The sequence below is a fragment of the Strix aluco genome, chromosome W (assembly GCF_031877795.1).
Source record: "Strix aluco isolate bStrAlu1 chromosome W, bStrAlu1.hap1, whole genome shotgun sequence".
NCBI lineage: Eukaryota > Metazoa > Chordata > Aves > Strigiformes > Strigidae > Strix > Strix aluco.
In genome coordinates this window covers 18,135,167-18,154,316 of record NC_133970.1, presented here as the reverse complement: position 1 = coordinate 18,154,316, position 19,150 = coordinate 18,135,167, and positions in this window count along the sequence as shown.

Below are 19,150 nucleotides of genomic sequence, written 5' to 3'. Positions count from 1 at the left end.
TTCAACTTCAGCCCCGAAAGCTTCATTTTTCATGTCCAAAGCTCTGACTGTAGGCATGGAAGCCTCTTCTTTACGTGCCAAATCCTCAGTTTTAGGGTACAGATCCTTGCTTTTAGGCCCCAAAGCCTCATTTCTTCGCGTCCAAACCCTCATTCTAAGACTCCAAAGCTTTGATTCTAGGCATGGAAACCTCTTTTTTATGCACCAAACCCTCAAGTTGGAGCCTCCAAGCGATCCTTTGTAGGGTACAAGCCCTCATTTCCCTGCTACAAGCCCTCATTTTACGTCCCAAAGCTTCCTTCTTAGAATCCAAAGCTTGGACTGCAGGGTTGAATGCCACCGTTTTATACTCCAAGCCCTCCTTTTTAGCATACGAGACCTCCGTTTTTAGGGCCCAAAGCTTCACTTTTAGCTCACAAAGCTTCATTTTTAGAGTCCGTAGCTTGGACTCTAGGGTTGAAAGCCTCTTAATTACACACCAAACCCCCAGCTTAACGGTACAAACCCTCATGGTAGGCCCGAAATTCTCATTTTCAGGGGCCAAACCCTCTTCTTTAGGATCCAAACCTCTCATTTAGGGCCCAAAGCCTCCCTTCTAGAGTCCAAAGCTTTGAGTCTAGGCCTGGAAGCCTCCTGCTTATGCACCAAACTCTCATTTATAGGCTTCAAAACCTCACTGTTATGCTCCAATCCCTCAGTTTTACTACAGAGACCTTCATTTTTAGGGCACGGCGCCTCACTTTCAGGGTACAGACTTTGATTCCTAGAGTCCAAAGCTATGCTTCTAGCCTTGAAAGCCTCCCCTTTATGTTCCAAACCCTCACCCTTATGCACCAAACCATCATTTCCAGGGCCAAAAGCCTCGTTTTTTGCATACAGGCCCTCGGTTTAAGAGTCCAAAGCTCTGATGCGAGCGTTCAAAGACTGCTTTTTATGCTCCAAGCACTCATTTTTTCGGGTCCAAACCCTCATTCTAAGACTCCAAAGCTTTGATTCTAGGCATGGAAGCCTCTTTTTTATGCACCAAACCCTCAAGTTGGAGCCTCCAAGCGATCCTTTGTAGGGTACAAGCCCTCATTTCCCTGCTACAAGCCCTCATTTTACGTCCCAAAGCTTCCTTCTTAGAATCCAAAGCTTGGACTGCAGGGTTGAATGCCACCGTTTTATACTCCAAGCCCTCCTTTTTAGCGTACGAGACCTCTGTTTTTAGGGCCCAAAGCTTCACTTTTAGCTCACAAAGCTTCATTTTTAGAGTCCGTAGCTTGGACTCTAGGGTTGAAAGCCTCTTAATTACACACCAAACCCCCAGCTTAACGGTACAAACCCTCATGGTAGGCCCGAAATTCTCATTTTCAGGGGCCAAACCCTCTTTTTTAGCATCCAAACCTCTCATTTAGGGCCCAAAGCCTCCCTTCTAGAGTCCAAAGCTTTGAGTCTAGGCCTGGAAGCCTCCTGCTTATGCACCAAACTCTCATTTATAGGCTTCAAAACCTCACTGTTATGCTCCAATCCCTCAGTTTTACTACAGAGACCTTCATTTTTAGGGCACGGCGCCTCACTTTCAGGGTACAGACTTTGATTCCTAGAGTCCAAAGCTATGCTTCTAGCCTTGAAAGCCTCCCCTTTATGTTCCAAACCCTCACCCTTATGCACCAAACCATCATTTCCAGGGCCAAAAGCCTCGTTTTTTGCATACAGGCCCTCGGTTTAAGAGTCCAAAGCTCTGATGCGAGCGTTCAAAGACTGCTTTTTATGCTCCAAGCACTCATTTTTTCGGGTCCAAACCCTCATTCTAAGACTCCAAAGCTTTGATTCTAGGCATGGAAGCCTCTTTTTTATGCACCAAACCCTCAAGTTGGAGCCTCCAAGCGATCCTTTGTAGGGTACAAGCCCTCATTTCCCTGCTACAAGCCCTCATTTTACGTCCCAAAGCTTCCTTCTTAGAATCCAAAGCTTGGACTGCAGGGTTGAATGCCACCGTTTTATACTCCAAGCCCTCCTTTTTAGCATACGAGACCTCCGTTTTTAGGGCCCAAAGCTTCACTTTTAGCTCACAAAGCTTCATTTTTAGAGTCCGTAGCTTGGACTCTAGGGTTGAAAGCCTCTTAATTACACACCAAACCCCCAGCTTAACGGTACAAACCCTCATGGTAGGCCCGAAATTCTCATTTTCAGGGGCCAAACCCTCTTTTTTAGCATCCAAACCTCTCATTTAGGGCCCAAAGCCTCCCTTCTAGAGTCCAAAGCTTTGAGTCTAGGCCTGGAAGCCTCCTGCTTATGCACCAAACTCTCATTTATAGGCTTCAAAACCTCACTGTTATGCTCCAATCCCTCAGTTTTACTACAGAGACCTTCATTTTTAGGGCACGGCGCCTCACTTTCAGGGTACAGACTTTGATTCCTAGAGTCCAAAGCTATGCTTCTAGCCTTGAAAGCCTCCCCTTTATGTTCCAAACCCTCACCCTTATGCACCAAACCATCATTTCCAGGGCCAAAAGCCTCGTTTTTTGCATACAGGCCCTCGGTTTAAGAGTCCAAAGCTCTGATGCGAGCGTTCAAAGACTGCTTTTTATGCTCCAAGCACTCATTTGGAGGGTTCAAACCCTCATTTTTATGCTCCAAGCATATCATTTTGGGCCCAAAGCTTCAACTTCAGGCCCGAAAGCTTCATTTTTCATGTCCAAAGCTCTGACTGTAGGCATGGAAGCCTCTTCTTTACGTGCCAAATCCTCAGTTTTAGGGTACAGATCCTTGCTTTTAGGCCCCAAAGCCTCATTTCTTCGCGTCCAAACCCTCATTCTAAGACTCCAAAGCTTTGATTCTAGGCATGGAAGCCTCTTTTTTATGCACCAAACCCTCAAGTTGGAGCCTCCAAGCGATCCTTTGTAGGGTACAAGCCCTCATTTCCCTGCTACAAGCCCTCATTTTACGTCCCAAAGCTTCCTTCTTAGAATCCAAAGCTTGGACTGCAGGGTTGAATGCCACCGTTTTATACTCCAAGCCCTCCTTTTTAGCATACGAGACCTCCGTTTTTAGGGCCCAAAGCTTCACTTTTAGCTCACAAAGCTTCATTTTTAGAGTCCGTAGCTTGGACTCTAGGGTTGAAAGCCTCTTAATTACACACCAAACCCCCAGCTTAACGGTACAAACCCTCATGGTAGGCCCAAAATTCTCATTTTCAGGGGCCAAACCCTCTTTTTTAGCATCCAAACCTCTCATTTAGGGCCCAAAGCCTCCCTTCTAGAGTCCAAAGCTTTGAGTCTAGGCCTGGAAGCCTCCTGCTTATGCACCAAACTCTCATTTATAGGCTTCAAAACCTCACTGTTATGCTCCAATCCCTCAGTTTTACTACAGAGACCTTCATTTTTAGGGCACGGCGCCTCACTTTCAGGGTACAGACTTTGATTCCTAGAGTCCAAAGCTATGCTTCTAGCCTTGAAAGCCTCCCCTTTATGTTCCAAACCCTCACCCTTATGCACCAAACCATCATTTCCAGGGCCAAAAGCCTCGTTTTTTGCATACAGGCCCTCAGGTTAAGAGTCCAAAGCTCTGATGCGAGCGTTCAAAGACTGCTTTTTATGCTCCAAGCACTCATTTGGAGGGTTCAAACCCTCATTTTTATGCTCCAAGCATATCATTTTGGGCCCAAAGCTTCAACTTCAGGCCCGAAAGCTTCATTTTTCATGTCCAAAGCTCTGACTGTAGGCATGGAAGCCTCTTCTTTACGTGCCAAATCCTCAGTTTTAGGGTACAGATCCTTGCTTTTAGGCCCCAAAGCCTCATTTCTTCGCGTCCAAACCCTCATTCTAAGACTCCAAAGCTTTGATTCTAGGCATGGAAGCCTCTTTTTTATGCACCAAACCCTCAAGTTGGAGCCTCCAAGCGATCCTTTGTAGGGTACAAGCCCTCATTTCCCTGCTACAAGCCCTCATTTTACGTCCCAAAGCTTCCTTCTTAGAATCCAAAGCTTGGACTGCAGGGTTGAATGCCACCGTTTTATACTCCAAGCCCTCCTTTTTAGCATACGAGACCTCTGTTTTTAGGGCCCAAAGCTTCACTTTTAGCTCACAAAGCTTCATTTTTAGAGTCCGTAGCTTGGACTCTAGGGTTGAAAGCCTCTTAATTACACACCAAACCCCAAGCTTAACGGTACAAACCCTCATGGTAGGCCCGAAATTCTCATTTTCAGGGGCCAAACCCTCTTTTTTAGCATCCAAACCTCTCATTTAGGGCCCAAAGCCTCCCTTCTAGAGTCCAAAGCTTTGAGTCTAGGCCTGGAAGCCTCCTGCTTATGCACCAAACTCTCATTTATAGGCTTCAAAACCTCACTGTTATGCTCCAATCCCTCAGTTTTACTACAGAGACCTTCATTTTTAGGGCACGGCGCCTCACTTTCAGGGTACAGACTTTGATTCCTAGAGTCCAAAGCTATGCTTCTAGCCTTGAAAGCCTCCCCTTTATGTTCCAAACCCTCACCCTTATGCACCAAACCATCATTTCCAGGGCCAAAAGCCTCGTTTTTTGCATACAGGCCCTCGGTTTAAGAGTCCAAAGCTCTGATGCGAGCGTTCAAAGACTGCTTTTTATGCTCCAAGCACTCATTTTTTCGGGTCCAAACCCTCATTCTAAGACTCCAAAGCTTTGATTCTAGGCATGGAAGCCTCTTTTTTATGCACCAAACCCTCAAGTTGGAGCCTCCAAGCGATCCTTTGTAGGGTACAAGCCCTCATTTCCCTGCTACAAGCCCTCATTTTACGTCCCAAAGCTTCCTTCTTAGAATCCAAAGCTTGGACTGCAGGGTTGAATGCCACCGTTTTATACTCCAAGCCCTCCTTTTTAGCATACGAGACCTCCGTTTTTAGGGCCCAAAGCTTCACTTTTAGCTCACAAAGCTTCATTTTTAGAGTCCGTAGCTTGGACTCTAGGGTTGAAAGCCTCTTAATTACACACCAAACCCCCAGCTTAACGGTACAAACCCTCATGGTAGGCCCGAAATTCTCATTTTCAGGGGCCAAACCCTCTTTTTTAGCATCCAAACCTCTCATTTAGGGCCCAAAGCCTCCCTTCTAGAGTCCAAAGCTTTGAGTCTAGGCCTGGAAGCCTCCTGCTTATGCACCAAACTCTCATTTATAGGCTTCAAAACCTCACTGTTATGCTCCAATCCCTCAGTTTTACTACAGAGACCTTCATTTTTAGGGCACGGCGCCTCACTTTCAGGGTACAGACTTTGATTCCTAGAGTCCAAAGCTATGCTTCTAGCCTTGAAAGCCTCCCCTTTATGTTCCAAACCCTCACCCTTATGCACCAAACCATCATTTCCAGGGCCAAAAGCCTCATTTTTTGCATACAGGCCCTCGGTTTAAGAGTCCAAAGCTCTGATGCGAGCGTTCAAAGACTGCTTTTTATGCTCCAAGCACTCATTTGGAGGGTTCAAACCCTCATTTTTATGCTCCAAGCATATCATTTTGGGCCCAAAGCTTCAACTTCAGGCCCGAAAGCTTCATTTTTCATGTCCAAAGCTCTGACTGTAGGCATGGAAGCCTCTTCTTTACGTGCCAAATCCTCAGTTTTAGGGTACAGATCCTTGCTTTTAGGCCCCAAAGCCTCATTTCTTGGCGTCCAAACCCTCATTCTAAGACTCCAAAGCTTTGATTCTAGGCATGGAAGCCTCTTTTTTATGCACCAAACCCTCAAGTTGGAGCCTCCAAGCGATCCTTTGTAGGGTACAAGCCCTCATTTCCCTGCTACAAGACCTCATTTTACGTCCCAAAGCTTCCTTCTTAGAATCCAAAGCTTGGACTGCAGGGTTGAATGCCACCGTTTTATACTCCAAGCCCTCCTTTTTAGCATACGAGACCTCCGTTTTTAGGGCCCAAAGCTTCACTTTTAGCTCACAAAGCTTCATTTTTAGAGTCCGTAGCTTGGACTCTAGGGTTGAAAGCCTCTTAATTACACACCAAACCCCCAGCTTAACGGTACAAACCCTCATGGTAGGCCCGAAATTCTCATTTTCAGGGGCCAAACCCTCTTTTTTAGCATCCAAACCTCTCATTTAGGGCCCAAAGCCTCCCTTCTAGAGTCCAAAGCTTTGAGTCTAGGCCTGGAAGCCTCCTGCTTATGCACCAAACTCTCATTTATAGGCTTCAAAACCTCACTGTTATGCTCCAATCCCTCAGTTTTACTACAGAGACCTTCATTTTTAGGGCACGGTGCCTCACTTTCAGGGTACAGACTTTGATTCCTAGAGTCCAAAGCTATGCTTCTAGCCTTGAAAGCCTCCCCTTTATGTTCCAAACCCTCACCCTTATGCACCAAACCATCATTTCCAGGGCCAAAAGCCTCGTTTTTTGCATACAGGCCCTCGGTTTAAGAGTCCAAAGCTCTGATGCGAGCGTTCAAAGACTGCTTTTTATGCTCCAAGCACTCATTTTTTTGGGTCCAAACCCTCATTCTAAGACTCCAAAGCTTTGATTCTAGGCATGGAAGCCTCTTTTTTATGCACCAAACCCCCAAGTTGGAGCCTCCAAGCGATCCTTTGTAGGGTACAAGCCCTCATTTCCCTGCTACAAGCCCTCATTTTACGTCCCAAAGCTTCCTTCTTAGAATCCAAAGCTTGGACTGCAGGGTTGAATGCCACCGTTTTATACTCCAAGCCCTCCTTTTTAGCGTACGAGACCTCTGTTTTTAGGGCCCAAAGCTTCACTTTTAGCTCACAAAGCTTCATTTTTAGAGTCCGTAGCTTGGACTCTAGGGTTGAAAGCCTCTTAATTACACACCAAACCCCCAGCTTAACGGTACAAACCCTCATGGTAGGCCCGAAATTCTCATTTTCAGGGGCCAAACCCTCTTTTTTAGCATCCAAACCTCTCATTTAGGGCCCAAAGCCTCCCTTCTAGAGTCCAAAGCTTTGAGTCTAGGCCTGGAAGCCTCCTGCTTATGCACCAAACTCTCATTTATAGGCTTCAAAACCTCACTGTTATGCTCCAATCCCTCAGTTTTACTACAGAGACCTTCATTTTTAGGGCACGGCGCCTCACTTTCAGGGTACAGACTTTGATTCCTAGAGTCCAAAGCTATGCTTCTAGCCTTGAAAGCCTCCCCTTTATGTTCCAAACCCTCACCCTTATGCACCAAACCATCATTTCCAGGGCCAAAAGCCTCGTTTTTTGCATACAGGCCCTCGGTTTAAGAGTCCAAAGCTCTGATGCGAGCGTTCAAAGACTGCTTTTTATGCTCCAAGCACTCATTTTTTCGGGTCCAAACCCTCATTCTAAGACTCCAAAGCTTTGATTCTAGGCATGGAAGCCTCTTTTTTATGCACCAAACCCTCAAGTTGGAGCCTCCAAGCGATCCTTTGTAGGGTACAAGCCCTCATTTCCCTGCTACAAGCCCTCATTTTACGTCCCAAAGCTTCCTTCTTAGAATCCAAAGCTTGGACTGCAGGGTTGAATGCCACCGTTTTATACTCCAAGCCCTCCTTTTTAGCATACGAGACCTCCGTTTTTAGGGCCCAAAGCTTCACTTTTAGCTCACAAAGCTTCATTTTTAGAGTCCGTAGCTTGGACTCTAGGGTTGAAAGCCTCTTAATTACACACCAAACCCCCAGCTTAACGGTACAAACCCTCATGGTAGGCCCGAAATTCTCATTTTCAGGGGCCAAACCCTCTTTTTTAGCATCCAAACCTCTCATTTAGGGCCCAAAGCCTCCCTTCTAGAGTCCAAAGCTTTGAGTCTAGGCCTGGAAGCCTCCTGCTTATGCACCAAACTCTCATTTATAGGCTTCAAAACCTCACTGTTATGCTCCAATCCCTCAGTTTTACTACAGAGACCTTCATTTTTAGGGCACGGCGCCTCACTTTCAGGGTACAGACTTTGATTCCTAGAGTCCAAAGCTATGCTTCTAGCCTTGAAAGCCTCCCCTTTATGTTCCAAACCCTCACCCTTATGCACCAAACCATCATTTCCAGGGCCAAAAGCCTCGTTTTTTGCATACAGGCCCTCAGGTTAAGAGTCCAAAGCTCTGATACGAGCGTTCAAAGACTGCTTTTTATGCTCCAAGCACTCATTTGGAGGGTTCAAACCCTCATTTTTATGCTCCAAGCATATCATTTTGGGCCCAAAGCTTCAACTTCAGCCCCGAAAGCTTCATTTTTCATGTCCAAAGCTCTGACTGTAGGCATGGAAGCCTCTTCTTTACGTGCCAAATCCTCAGTTTTAGGGTACAGATCCTTGCTTTTAGGCCCCAAAGCCTCATTTCTTCGCGTCCAAACCCTCATTCTAAGACTCCAAAGCTTTGATTCTAGGCATGGAAGCCTCTTTTTTATGCACCAAACCCTCAAGTTGGAGCCTCCAAGCGATCCTTTGTAGGGTACAAGCCCTCATTTCCCTGCTACAAGCCCTCATTTTACGTCCCAAAGCTTCCTTCTTAGAATCCAAAGCTTGGACTGCAGGGTTGAATGCCACCGTTTTATACTCCAAGCCCTCCTTTTTAGCATACGAGACCTCTGTTTTTAGGGCCCAAAGCTTCACTTTTAGCTCACAAAGCTTCATTTTTAGAGTCCGTAGCTTGGACTCTAGGGTTGAAAGCCTCTTAATTACACACCAAACCCCCAGCTTAACGGTACAAACCCTCATGGTAGGCCCGAAATTCTCATTTTCAGGGGCCAAACCCTCTTTTTTAGCATCCAAACCTCTCATTTAGGGCCCAAAGCCTCCCTTCTAGAGTCCAAAGCTTTGAGTCTAGGCCTGGAAGCCTCCTGCTTATGCACCAAACTCTCATTTATAGGCTTCAAAACCTCACTGTTATGCTCCAATCCCTCAGTTTTACTACAGAGACCTTCATTTTTAGGGCACGGCGCCTCACTTTCAGGGTACAGACTTTGATTCCTAGAGTCCAAAGCTATGCTTCTAGCCTTGAAAGCCTCCCCTTTATGTTCCAAACCCTCACCCTTATGCACCAAACCATCATTTCCAGGGCCAAAAGCCTCGTTTTTTGCATACAGGCCCTCGGTTTAAGAGTCCAAAGCTCTGATGCGAGCGTTCAAAGACTGCTTTTTATGCTCCAAGCACTCATTTTTTCGGGTCCAAACCCTCATTCTAAGACTCCAAAGCTTTGATTCTAGGCATGGAAGCCTCTTTTTTATGCACCAAACCCTCAAGTTGGAGCCTCCAAGCGATCCTTTGTAGGGTACAAGCCCTCATTTCCCTGCTACAAGCCCTCATTTTACGTCCCAAAGCTTCCTTCTTAGAATCCAAAGCTTGGACTGCAGGGTTGAATGCCACCGTTTTATACTCCAAGCCCTCCTTTTTAGCATACGAGACCTCCGTTTTTAGGGCCCAAAGCTTCACTTTTAGCTCACAAAGCTTCATTTTTAGAGTCCGTAGCTTGGACTCTAGGGTTGAAAGCCTCTTAATTACACACCAAACCCCCAGCTTAACGGTACAAACCCTCATGGTAGGCCCGAAATTCTCATTTTCAGGGGCCAAACCCTCTTTTTTAGCATCCAAACCTCTCATTTAGGGCCCAAAGCCTCCCTTCTAGAGTCCAAAGCTTTGAGTCTAGGCCTGGAAGCCTCCTGCTTATGCACCAAACTCTCATTTATAGGCTTCAAAACCTCACTGTTATGCTCCAATCCCTCAGTTTTACTACAGAGACCTTCATTTTTAGGGCACGATGCCTCACTTTCAGGGTACAGACTTTGATTCCTAGAGTCCAAAGCTATGCTTCTAGCCTTGAAAGCCTCCCCTTTATGTTCCAAACCCTCACCCTTATGCACCAAACCATCATTTCCAGGGCCAAAAGCCTCGTTTTTTGCATACAGGCCCTCGGTTTAAGAGTCCAAAGCTCTGATGCGAGCGTTCAAAGACTGCTTTTTATGCTCCAAGCACTCATTTTTTCGCGTCCAAACCCTCATTCTAAGACTCCAAAGCTTTGATTCTAGGCATGGAAGCCTCTTTTTTATGCACCAAACCCTCAAGTTGGAGCCTCCAAGCGATCCTTTGTAGGGTACAAGCCCTCATTTCCCTGCTACAAGCCCTCATTTTACGTCCCAAAGCTTCCTTCTTAGAATCCAAAGCTTGGACTGCAGGGTTGAATGCCACCGTTTTATACTCCAAGCCCTCCTTTTTAGCATACGAGACCTCTGTTTTTAGGGCCCAAAGCTTCACTTTTAGCTCACAAAGCTTCATTTTTAGAGTCCGTAGCTTGGACTCTAGGGTTGAAAGCCTCTTAATTACACACCAAACCCCCAGCTTAACGGTACAAACCCTCATGGTAGGCCCGAAATTCTCATTTTCAGGGGCCAAACCCTCTTTTTTAGCATCCAAACCTCTCATTTAGGGCCCAAAGCCTCCCTTCTAGAGTCCAAAGCTTTGAGTCTAGGCCTGGAAGCCTCCTGCTTATGCACCAAACTCTCATTTATAGGCTTCAAAACCTCACTGTTATGCTCCAATCCCTCAGTTTTACTACAGAGACCTTCATTTTTAGGGCACGGCGCCTCACTTTCAGGGTACAGACTTTGATTCCTAGAGTCCAAAGCTATGCTTCTAGCCTTGAAAGCCTCCCCTTTATGTTCCAAACCCTCACCCTTATGCACCAAACCATCATTTCCAGGGCCAAAAGCCTCGTTTTTTGCATACAGGCCCTCGGTTTAAGAGTCCAAAGCTCTGATGCGAGCGTTCAAAGACTGCTTTTTATGCTCCAAGCACTCATTTGGAGGGTTCAAACCCTCATTTTTATGCTCCAAGCATATCATTTTGGGCCCAAAGCTTCAACTTCAGGCCCGAAAGCTTCATTTTTCATGTCCAAAGCTCTGACTGTAGGCATGGAAGCCTCTTCTTTACGTGCCAAATCCTCAGTTTTAGGGTACAGATCCTTGCTTTTAGGCCCCAAAGCCTCATTTCTTCGCGTCCAAACCCTCATTCTAAGACTCCAAAGCTTTGATTCTAGGCATGGAAGCCTCTTTTTTATGCACCAAACCCTCAAGTTGGAGCCTCCAAGCGATCCTTTGTAGGGTACAAGCCCTCATTTCCCTGCTACAAGCCCTCATTTTACGTCCCAAAGCTTCCTTCTTAGAATCCAAAGCTTGGACTGCAGGGTTGAATGCCACCGTTTTATACTCCAAGCCCTCCTTTTTAGCATACGAGACCTCCGTTTTTAGGGCCCAAAGCTTCACTTTTAGCTCACAAAGCTTCATTTTTAGAGTCCGTAGCTTGGACTCTAGGGTTGAAAGCCTCTTAATTACACACCAAACCCCCAGCTTAACGGTACAAACCCTCATGGTAGGCCCAAAATTCTCATTTTCAGGGGCCAAACCCTCTTTTTTAGCATCCAAACCTCTCATTTAGGGCCCAAAGCCTCCCTTCTAGAGTCCAAAGCTTTGAGTCTAGGCCTGGAAGCCTCCTGCTTATGCACCAAACTCTCATTTATAGGCTTCAAAACCTCACTGTTATGCTCCAATCCCTCAGTTTTACTACAGAGACCTTCATTTTTAGGGCACGGCGCCTCACTTTCAGGGTACAGACTTTGATTCCTAGAGTCCAAAGCTATGCTTCTAGCCTTGAAAGCCTCCCCTTTATGTTCCAAACCCTCACCCTTATGCACCAAACCATCATTTCCAGGGCCAAAAGCCTCGTTTTTTGCATACAGGCCCTCAGGTTAAGAGTCCAAAGCTCTGATGCGAGCGTTCAAAGACTGCTTTTTATGCTCCAAGCACTCATTTGGAGGGTTCAAACCCTCATTTTTATGCTCCAAGCATATCATTTTGGGCCCAAAGCTTCAACTTCAGCCCCGAAAGCTTCATTTTTCATGTCCAAAGCTCTGACTGTAGGCATGGAAGCCTCTTCTTTACGTGCCAAATCCTCAGTTTTAGGGTACAGATCCTTGCTTTTAGGCCCCAAAGCCTCATTTCTTCGCGTCCAAACCCTCATTCTAAGACTCCAAAGCTTTGATTCTAGGCATGGAAGCCTCTTTTTTATGCACCAAACCCTCAAGTTGGAGCCTCCAAGCGATCCTTTGTAGGGTACAAGCTCTCATTTCCCTGCTACAAGCCCTCATTTTACGTCCCAAAGCTTCCTTCTTAGAATCCAAAGCTTGGACTGCAGGGTTGAATGCCACCGTTTTATACTCCAAGCCCTCCTTTTTAGCATACGAGACCTCTGTTTTTAGGGCCCAAAGCTTCACTTTTAGCTCACAAAGCTTCATTTTTAGAGTCCGTAGCTTGGACTCTAGGGTTGAAAGCCTCTTAATTACACACCAAACCCCAAGCTTAACGGTACAAACCCTCATGGTAGGCCCGAAATTCTCATTTTCAGGGGCCAAACCCTCTTTTTTAGCATCCAAACCTCTCATTTAGGGCCCAAAGCCTCCCTTCTAGAGTCCAAAGCTTTGAGTCTAGGCCTGGAAGCCTCCTGCTTATGCACCAAACTCTCATTTATAGGCTTCAAAACCTCACTGTTATGCTCCAATCCCTCAGTTTTACTACAGAGACCTTCATTTTTAGGGCACGGCGCCTCACTTTCAGGGTACAGACTTTGATTCCTAGAGTCCAAAGCTATGCTTCTAGCCTTGAAAGCCTCCCCTTTATGTTCCAAACCCTCACCCTTATGCACCAAACCATCATTTCCAGGGCCAAAAGCCTCGTTTTTTGCATACAGGCCCTCGGTTTAAGAGTCCAAAGCTCTGATGCGAGCGTTCAAAGACTGCTTTTTATGCTCCAAGCACTCATTTTTTCGGGTCCAAACCCTCATTCTAAGACTCCAAAGCTTTGATTCTAGGCATGGAAGCCTCTTTTTTATGCACCAAACCCTCAAGTTGGAGCCTCCAAGCGATCCTTTGTAGGGTACAAGCCCTCATTTCCCTGCTACAAGCCCTCATTTTACGTCCCAAAGCTTCCTTCTTAGAATCCAAAGCTTGGACTGCAGGGTTGAATGCCACCGTTTTATACTCCAAGCCCTCCTTTTTAGCATACGAGACCTCCGCTTTTAGGGCCCAAAGCTTCACTTTTAGCTCACAAAGCTTCATTTTTAGAGTCCGTAGCTTGGACTCTAGGGTTGAAAGCCTCTTAATTACACACCAAACCCCCAGCTTAACGGTACAAACCCTCATGGTAGGCCCGAAATTCTCATTTTCAGGGGCCAAACCCTCTTTTTTAGCATCCAAACCTCTCATTTAGGGCCCAAAGCCTCCCTTCTAGAGTCCAAAGCTTTGAGTCTAGGCCTGGAAGCCTCCTGCTTATGCACCAAACTCTCATTTATAGGCTTCAAAACCTCACTGTTATGCTCCAATCCCTCAGTTTTACTACAGAGACCTTCATTTTTAGGGCACGGCGCCTCACTTTCAGGGTACAGACTTTGATTCCTAGAGTCCAAAGCTATGCTTCTAGCCTTGAAAGCCTCCCCTTTATGTTCCAAACCCTCACCCTTATGCACCAAACCATCATTTCCAGGGCCAAAAGCCTCGTTTTTTGCATACAGGCCCTCGGTTTAAGAGTCCAAAGCTCTGATGCGAGCGTTCAAAGACTGCTTTTTATGCTCCAAGCACTCATTTGGAGGGTTCAAACCCTCATTTTTATGCTCCAAGCATATCATTTTGGGCCCAAAGCTTCAACTTCAGGCCCGAAAGCTTCATTTTTCATGTCCAAAGCTCTGACTGTAGGCATGGAAGCCTCTTCTTTACGTGCCAAATCCTCAGTTTTAGGGTACAGATCCTTGCTTTTAGGCCCCAAAGCCTCATTTCTTGGCGTCCAAACCCTCATTCTAAGACTCCAAAGCTTTGATTCTAGGCATGGAAGCCTCTTTTTTATGCACCAAACCCTCAAGTTGGAGCCTCCAAGCGATCCTTTGTAGGGTACAAGCCCTCATTTCCCTGCTACAAGACCTCATTTTACGTCCCAAAGCTTCCTTCTTAGAATCCAAAGCTTGGACTGCAGGGTTGAATGCCACCGTTTTATACTCCAAGCCCTCCTTTTTAGCATACGAGACCTCCGTTTTTAGGGCCCAAAGCTTCACTTTTAGCTCACAAAGCTTCATTTTTAGAGTCCGTAGCTTGGACTCTAGGGTTGAAAGCCTCTTAATTACACACCAAACCCCCAGCTTAACGGTACAAACCCTCATGGTAGGCCCGAAATTCTCATTTTCAGGGGCCAAACCCTCTTTTTTAGCATCCAAACCTCTCATTTAGGGCCCAAAGCCTCCCTTCTAGAGTCCAAAGCTTTGAGTCTAGGCCTGGAAGCCTCCTGCTTATGCACCAAACTCTCATTTATAGGCTTCAAAACCTCACTGTTATGCTCCAATCCCTCAGTTTTACTACAGAGACCTTCATTTTTAGGGCACGGTGCCTCACTTTCAGGGTACAGACTTTGATTCCTAGAGTCCAAAGCTATGCTTCTAGCCTTGAAAGCCTCCCCTTTATGTTCCAAACCCTCACCCTTATGCACCAAACCATCATTTCCAGGGCCAAAAGCCTCGTTTTTTGCATACAGGCCCTCGGTTTAAGAGTCCAAAGCTCTGATGCGAGCGTTCAAAGACTGCTTTTTATGCTCCAAGCACTCATTTTTTTGGGTCCAAACCCTCATTCTAAGACTCCAAAGCTTTGATTCTAGGCATGGAAGCCTCTTTTTTATGCACCAAACCCTCAAGTTGGAGCCTCCAAGCGATCCTTTGTAGGGTACAAGCCCTCATTTCCCTGCTACAAGCCCTCATTTTACGTCCCAAAGCTTCCTTCTTAGAATCCAAAGCTTGGACTGCAGGGTTGAATGCCACCGTTTTATACTCCAAGCCCTCCTTTTTAGCGTACGAGACCTCTGTTTTTAGGGCCCAAAGCTTCACTTTTAGCTCACAAAGCTTCATTTTTAGAGTCCGTAGCTTGGACTCTAGGGTTGAAAGCCTCTTAATTACACACCAAACCCCCAGCTTAACGGTACAAACCCTCATGGTAGGCCCGAAATTCTCATTTTCAGGGGCCAAACCCTCTTTTTTAGCATCCAAACCTCTCATTTAGGGCCCAAAGCCTCCCTTCTAGAGTCCAAAGCTTTGAGTCTAGGCCTGGAAGCCTCCTGCTTATGCACCAAACTCTCATTTATAGGCTTCAAAACCTCACTGTTATGCTCCAATCCCTCAGTTTTACTACAGAGACCTTCATTTTTAGGGCACGGCGCCTCACTTTCAGGGTACAGACTTTGATTCCTAGAGTCCAAAGCTATGCTTCTAGCCTTGAAAGCCTCCCCTTTATGTTCCAAACCCTCACCCTTATGCACCAAACCATCATTTCCAGGGCCAAAAGCCTCGTTTTTTGCATACAGGCCCTCGGTTTAAGAGTCCAAAGCTCTGATGCGAGCGTTCAAAGACTGCTTTTTATGCTCCAAGCACTCATTTTTTCGGGTCCAAACCCTCATTCTAAGACTCCAAAGCTTTGATTCTAGGCATGGAAGCCTCTTTTTTATGCACCAAACCCTCAAGTTGGAGCCTCCAAGCGATCCTTTGTAGGGTACAAGCCCTCATTTCCCTGCTACAAGCCCTCATTTTACGTCCCAAAGCTTCCTTCTTAGAATCCAAAGCTTGGACTGCAGGGTTGAATGCCACCGTTTTATACTCCAAGCCCTCCTTTTTAGCATACGAGACCTCCGTTTTTAGGGCCCAAAGCTTCACTTTTAGCTCACAAAGCTTCATTTTTAGAGTCCGTAGCTTGGACTCTAGGGTTGAAAGCCTCTTAATTACACACCAAACCCCCAGCTTAACGGTACAAACCCTCATGGTAGGCCCGAAATTCTCATTTTCAGGGGCCAAACCCTCTTTTTTAGCATCCAAACCTCTCATTTAGGGCCCAAAGCCTCCCTTCTAGAGTCCAAAGCTTTGAGTCTAGGCCTGGAAGCCTCCTGCTTATGCACCAAACTCTCATTTATAGGCTTCAAAACCTCACTGTTATGCTCCAATCCCTCAGTTTTACTACAGAGACCTTCATTTTTAGGGCACGGCGCCTCACTTTCAGGGTACAGACTTTGATTCCTAGAGTCCAAAGCTATGCTTCTAGCCTTGAAAGCCTCCCCTTTATGTTCCAAACCCTCACCCTTATGCACCAAACCATCATTTCCAGGGCCAAAAGCCTCGTTTTTTGCATACAGGCCCTCAGGTTAAGAGTCCAAAGCTCTGATGCGAGCGTTCAAAGACTGCTTTTTATGCTCCAAGCACTCATTTGGAGGGTTCAAACCCTCATTTTTATGCTCCAAGCATATCATTTTGGGCCCAAAGCTTCAACTTCAGCCCCGAAAGCTTCATTTTTCATGTCCAAAGCTCTGACTGTAGGCATGGAAGCCTCTTCTTTACGTGCCAAATCCTCAGTTTTAGGGTACAGATCCTTGCTTTTAGGCCCCAAAGCCTCATTTCTTCGCGTCCAAACCCTCATTCTAAGACTCCAAAGCTTTGATTCTAGGCATGGAAGCCTCTTTTTTATGCACCAAACCCTCAAGTTGGAGCCTCCAAGCGATCCTTTGTAGGGTACAAGCCCTCATTTCCCTGCTACAAGCCCTCATTTTACGTCCCAAAGCTTCCTTCTTAGAATCCAAAGCTTGGACTGCAGGGTTGAATGCCACCGTTTTATACTCCAAGCCCTCCTTTTTAGCATACGAGACCTCTGTTTTTAGGGCCCAAAGCTTCACTTTTAGCTCACAAAGCTTCATTTTTAGAGTCCGTAGCTTGGACTCTAGGGTTGAAAGCCTCTTAATTACACACCAAACCCCCAGCTTAACGGTACAAACCCTCATGGTAGGCCCGAAATTCTCATTTTCAGGGGCCAAACCCTCTTTTTTAGCATCCAAACCTCTCATTTAGGGCCCAAAGCCTCCCTTCTAGAGTCCAAAGCTTTGAGTCTAGGCCTGGAAGCCTCCTGCTTATGCACCAAACTCTCATTTATAGGCTTCAAAACCTCACTGTTATGCTCCAATCCCTCAGTTTTACTACAGAGACCTTCATTTTTAGGGCACGGCGCCTCACTTTCAGGGTACAGACTTTGATTCCTAGAGTCCAAAGCTATGCTTCTAGCCTTGAAAGCCTCCCCTTTATGTTCCAAACCCTCACCCTTATGCACCAAACCATCATTTCCAGGGCCAAAAGCCTCGTTTTTTGCATACAGGCCCTCGGTTTAAGAGTCCAAAGCTCTGATGCGAGCGTTCAAAGACTGCTTTTTATGCTCCAAGCACTCATTTTTTCGGGTCCAAACCCTCATTCTAAGACTCCAAAGCTTTGATTCTAGGCATGGAAGCCTCTTTTTTATGCACCAAACCCTCAAGTTGGAGCCTCCAAGCGATCCTTTGTAGGGTACAAGCCCTCATTTCCCTGCTACAAGCCCTCATTTTACGTCCCAAAGCTTCCTTCTTAGAATCCAAAGCTTGGACTGCAGGGTTGAATGCCACCGTTTTATACTCCAAGCCCTCCTTTTTAGCATACGAGACCTCCGTTTTTAGGGCCCAAAGCTTCACTTTTAGCTCACAAAGCTTCATTTTTAGAGTCCGTAGCTTGGACTCTAGGGTTGAAAGCCTCTTAATTACACACCAAACCCCCAGCTTAACGGTACAAACCCTCATGGTAGGCCCGAAATTCTCATTTTCAGGGGCCAAACCCTCTTTTTTAGCATCCAAACCTCTCATTTAGGGCCCAAAGCCTCCCTTCTAGAGTCCAAAGCTTTGAGTCTAGGCCTGGAAGCCTCCTGCTTATGCACCAAACTCTCATTTATAGGCTTCAAAACCTCACTGTTATGCTCCAATCCCTCAGTTTTACTACAGAGACCTTCATTTTTAGGGCACGATGCCTCACTTTCAGGGTACAGACTTTGATTCCTAGAGTCCAAAGCTATGCTTCTAGCCTTGAAAGCCTCCCCTTTATGTTCCAAACCCTCACCCTTATGCACCAAACCATCATTTCCAGGGCCAAAAGCCTCGTTTTTTGCATACAGGCCCTCGGTTTAAGAGTCCAAAGCTCTGATGCGAGCGTTCAAAGACTGCTTTTTATGCTCCAAGCACTCATTTTTTCGGGTCCAAACCCTCATTCTAAGACTCCAAAGCTTTGATTCTAGGCATGGAAGCCTCTTTTTTATGCACCAAACCCTCAAGTTGGAGCCTCCAAGCGATCCTTTGTAGGGTACAAGCCCTCATTTCCCTGCTACAAGCCCTCATTTTACGTCCCAAAGCTTCCTTCTTAGAATCCAAAGCTTGGACTGCAGGGTTGAATGCCACCGTTTTATACTCCAAGCCCTCCTTTTTAGCATACGAGACCTCCGTTTTTAGGGCCCAAAGCTTCACTTTTAGCTCACAAAGCTTCATTTTTAGAGTCCGTAGCTTGGACTCTAGGGTTGAAAGCCTCTTAATTACACACCAAACCCCAAGCTTAACGGTACAAACCCTCATGGTAGGCCCGAAATTCTCATTTTCAGGGGCCAAACCCTCTTTTTTAGCATCCAAACCTCTCATTTAGGGCCCAAAGCCTCCCTTCTAGAGTCCAAAGCTTTGAGTCTAGGCCTGGAAGCCTCCTGCTTATGCACCAAACTCTCATTTATAGGCTTCAAAACCTCACTGTTATGCTCCAATCCCTCAGTTTTACTACAGAGACCTTCATTTTTAGGGCACGGCGCCTCACTTTCAGGGTACAGACTTTGATTCCTAGAGTCCAAAGCTATGCTTCTAGCCTTGAAAGCCTCCCCTTTATGTTCCAAACCCTCACCCTTATGCACCAAACCATCATTTCCAGGGCCAAAAGCCTCGTTTTTTGCATACAGGCCCTCGGTTTAAGAGTCCAAAGCTCTGATGCGAGCGTTCAAAGACTGCTTTTTATGCTCCAAGCACTCATTTGGAGGGTTCAAACCCTCATTTTTATGCTCCAAGCATATCATTTTGGGCCCAAAGCTTCAACTTCAGGCCCGAAAGCTTCATTTTTCATGTCCAAAGCTCTGACTGTAGGCATGGAAGCCTCTTCTTTACGTGCCAAATCCTCAGTTTTAGGGTACAGATCCTTGCTTTTAGGCCCCAAAGCCTCATTTCTTGGCGTCCAAACCCTCATTCTAAGACTCCAAAGCTTTGATTCTAGGCATGGAAGCCTCTTTTTTATGCACCAAACCCTCAAGTTGGAGCCTCCAAGCGATCCTTTGTAGGGTACAAGCCCTCAT